This window comes from Zea mays, chromosome 8, assembly GCF_902167145.1.
Source record: "Zea mays cultivar B73 chromosome 8, Zm-B73-REFERENCE-NAM-5.0, whole genome shotgun sequence".
Lineage (NCBI taxonomy): Eukaryota > Viridiplantae > Streptophyta > Magnoliopsida > Poales > Poaceae > Zea > Zea mays.
In genome coordinates, this window is record NC_050103.1 from 171,919 (window position 1) to 176,355 (window position 4,437).

Below are 4,437 nucleotides of genomic sequence, written 5' to 3' on the forward strand. Positions count from 1 at the left end.
AAACATTTTTGGGGTGAGGGGAACGAGCCTCAGGTCAATGATCAATTGCCACAAAACCCCCATTTTTGTTGAAAATAGCCATGAACGACCATTTTCAATAATACCGAAGGCTAACACCTACGAAATTTTCACCAGGAAATGGTCTCCACCAGAAATCCAAGAATGTGGTCTATGGCAAGGAAACATATGTGTGGTGAGGTGTATGAGCGTCTAGTTGATGATCAAAGGCCACACAACCCCTATTTTTGTCGAAAATAGCATGAATGGCCATATTCAATAATACCAAAGTCTAAAACCTACGAATTTTGGACCAAGAAATGGTCTCCACCAGAAATCCAAGAATGTGATCTATGGCAAGGAAACATATCTAGGGTTAGGTGAACGAGCCTCTGGTCAATGATCAATGGCCACACAACCCCCATTTTTGTCGAAAATAGACATGAATGACCATTTTCAATAATACCCAATTCTAACACCTACGGATTTTTAACCAAGAAATGGTCTCCACCAGAAGTCCGAGAATGTGATCTATGGCAAAGAAACATATGTGGTGTGAGGTGTAACAGCCTCTAGTCAATGAACAATGGCCACACAACCCCCATTTTTGTGGAAAATATCCATGAACGACCATTTTCAATAAGACCGAAGGCTAACACCTACGGATTTTTGACCAAGAAATGGTCTCCACTAGAAATCCAAGAATGTGACCTATGGCAAGGGAACATATGTGGGGTGAGGTGTACGACCCTCTGGTCGATGATCAATGGCCACATAACCCCCATTTTTGTCGAAAGTAGCCATGAACGACCATTTTCAATAATACCGAAGGCTAACACCTACGGATTTTTGACGAAGAAATGGTCTCCAGTACAAATCCAAGAATGTGATTTATGGCAAGGAAACATATGTGGTTTGAGGTGTACGAGACACTAGTCAATGATCAATGGCCACACAATTAACCCCCATTTTTGTCCAAAATAGCATGAATGACCATTTTCAATAATACTGAAGGCTAACACCAACAGATTTTTCACCAAGAAATGGCCTCCACCAGGAATCCAAGAATGTGATCTATGGCAAGGAAACATATGTGGGGTGAGGTGTACGAGCCTCTAGTTGATGATCAAAGGCCACACAACCCCTATTTTTGTCGAAAATAGCATGAACGACCATTTTCAATAATATCGAAGGCTAACACCTACGAATTTTTGACCAAGAAACGGCCTCCACCAGAAATCCAAGAATGTGATCTATGGCAAGGAAACATATGTGGGGTGATGTGAACGAGCCTCAGTTCAATGATCAATGGCCACACAACATCGATTTTTGTCGAACATAGCCATTAGTGACCATTATCAATAATACCCGAGGCTAACACTTACGGATTTTTGACCAAGAAATGATCTCCACCAGAACTCCGAGAATGTGATTTATGGCAAGGAAACATATGTCGGGTGAGGTGAACAAGCCTCTAGTCAATGATCAATGGCCACACAACCCCCATTTTTGTTGAAAATAGCCATGAACGACTATATTCAATAATACAGAAGGCCAACACCAATAGATTTTTGACCAAGAAATGGTCTCCACCAGAAATCCAAGAATCTGATCTATGGCAAGAAAACATATGTGGGGTGAGGTGAACGAGCCTCTGGTCAATGATCAATTGCCACAAAACCCCCATTTTTCTTGAAAATAGCCATGAACGACCATTTTCAATAATACCAAAGGCTAACACCTATGGATTTTTGACGAAGAAATGGTCTCCACTAGAATCCAAGAATGTGATCTATGGCAAGGAAGCACATGTGGGTGAGATGTACGAGCCTCTAGTCAATGATCAATGGCCACACAACCCCCATTTTTGTCAAAATAGCATGAACGGCCATTTTCAATAATACCGAAGGCCAACACCTATAGATTTTTGACCAAGAAATGGTCTCCACCATAAATCCAAGAATGTGATCTATAGCAAGGAAACATATGTGGGGTGAGGTGAACGAGCCACTGGTCAATGATCAATGGCCACACAACCCCCATTTTTGCTGTGAATAGCCATGAACGACCATTTTCAATAATACCGAAGGCTAACAACTACTGATTTTTGACCAAGAAATGGTCTCCACCAGAAATCCGAGAATATGACCTGTGGTAAGGAAACATATGTTGGGTGAGGTGTACGAGCCTTTAGTCGATGATCTATGGCCACACAACCACCATTTTTGTCGGAAATTGCCATTAACGACCATTTTCAATAATACTGAAGGCTAACACCTACGATTTTTTGACCAAGAAATGGTCTCCACCAGAAATCCAAGAATGTGATCTATGGCAAGAAAACATATGTGGTGTGAGGTGAACTAGGCTCTGGTCAATGATCAATGGCCAAAAAAACCCCATTTTGTCGAAAATAGACATGAACGACCATTTTCAATAATACCGAAGGCTAACACCTAATGATTTTTTAACGAAGAAATGGTCTCAACTAGAAATCCAAGAATGTGATCTATGGCAAGAAAACATATGTGGGGTGAGGTGAACGAGCCTCAGGTCAATGATCAATTGCCACAAAACCCCCATTTTTGTTGAAAATAGCCATGAACGACCATTTTCAATAATACCAAAGGCTAAGACCTATGGATATTTGACAAAGAAATGGTCTCCACTAGGAATCCAAGAATGTGATCTATGGCAAGGAAAAATATGTGGGGTGAGGTGTACGAGCCTCTAGTCAATGATCAATGACCACAAAACCCCCATTTTGTCGAAAATAGCATGAACGGCCATTTTCAATAATACCGAAGGCTAACACCTAATGATTTTTTACGAAGAAATGGTCTCAACTAGAAATCCAAGAATGTGATCTATGGTAAGAAAACATATTTGGGGTGAGGTGAACGAGCCTCAGGTCAATGATCAATTGCCACAAAACCCCCATTTTTGTTGAAAACAGCCATGAACGACCATTTTCAATAATACCAAAGGCTAAGACCTATGGATATTTGACGAAGAAATGGTCTCCACTAGGAATCCAAGAATGTGATCTATGGCAAGGAAACATATGTGGGGTGAGGTGTACGAGCCTCTAGTCAATGATCAATGACCACAAAACCCCCATTTTGTCGAAAATAGCATGAACGACCATTTTCAATAATACCGAAGGCTAACACCAACGAAATTTTCAACAAGAAATGGTCTCCACTAGAAACCCAAGAATGTGGTCTATGGCAAAGAAACATATGTGGGGTGAGGTGTACGAGCCACTAATTGATGATTAAAGGCCACACAACCCCTATTTTTGTCGAAAATAGCATGAACGACCATTTTCAATAATACCAAAGGCTAACACCTACAGATTTTTGACAAAGAAATGGTATCCACCAGAAATCCAAGAATGTGATTTATGGCAAGGAAACATATCTGGGGTGAGGTGAATGTGCCTCTGTCAATGATCAATTGCCACACAACCCCCATTTTTGTCGAAAATAGCCATGAATGACCATTTTCAATAATATCCAAGGCTAACACCTACATATTTTTGACCAAAAATGGTCTCCACCACAAATCCGAGAATGTGATCTATGGAAAGGAAACATATGTGGGGTGAGGTGAATGAGCCACTGGTCAGTGATCAATGGCCACACAACCCCCATTTTTATCGTAAATAGCCATGAACGACCATTTTCAAAAATACCGAAGGCTAACACCTATGGATTTTTGACCAAGAAATGGTCTCCTCCAGAAATCCTAGAAAATGACCTATGCCAAGGAAACATGTGGGGTGAGGAGTATGAGCCTCTGGTCGATGATAAATGGCCACACAACCCCCATTTTTGTCGGAAATAGCCATGAACGACCATTTTCAATAATACCGAAGGCTAACATCTACGAATTTTTGACCAAGAAATGGTCTCCACCAGAAATCCAAGAATGTGATCTAAGGCAAGAAAACATATGTGTGTAGAGGTGAACGAGCCTCTGGTCAATGATCAATGGCCATGAAAGCCCCAATTTTGTCAAAAATAGCCATAAACGACCATTTTCAATAATACCGAATGCTAACACCTACAAGTTTTTGTCGAAGAAATGGTCTCCACTAGAAATCCAAGAATGTGATATATGTCAAGGAAACATATGTGGGGTGAGGTGTACGAGCCTCTAGACAACGATCAATGGCCACACAACCCCCATTTTTGTCGAAAATAGCATGAATGACCATTTTCAATAATAGTGAAGGCTAACACCAACAGATTTTTCACCAAGAAATGGTCTCCACAAGAAATTCAAGAATGTGATCTATGGCAAGGAAACATATGTGGGGTGAGGTGTACGAGCCTCTGGTTGATGATCAAAGGCCACACAACCCCTATTTTTGTCGAAAATAGCATGAACGACCATTTTCAATAATATCGGATGCTAACACCTACGGATTTCTGA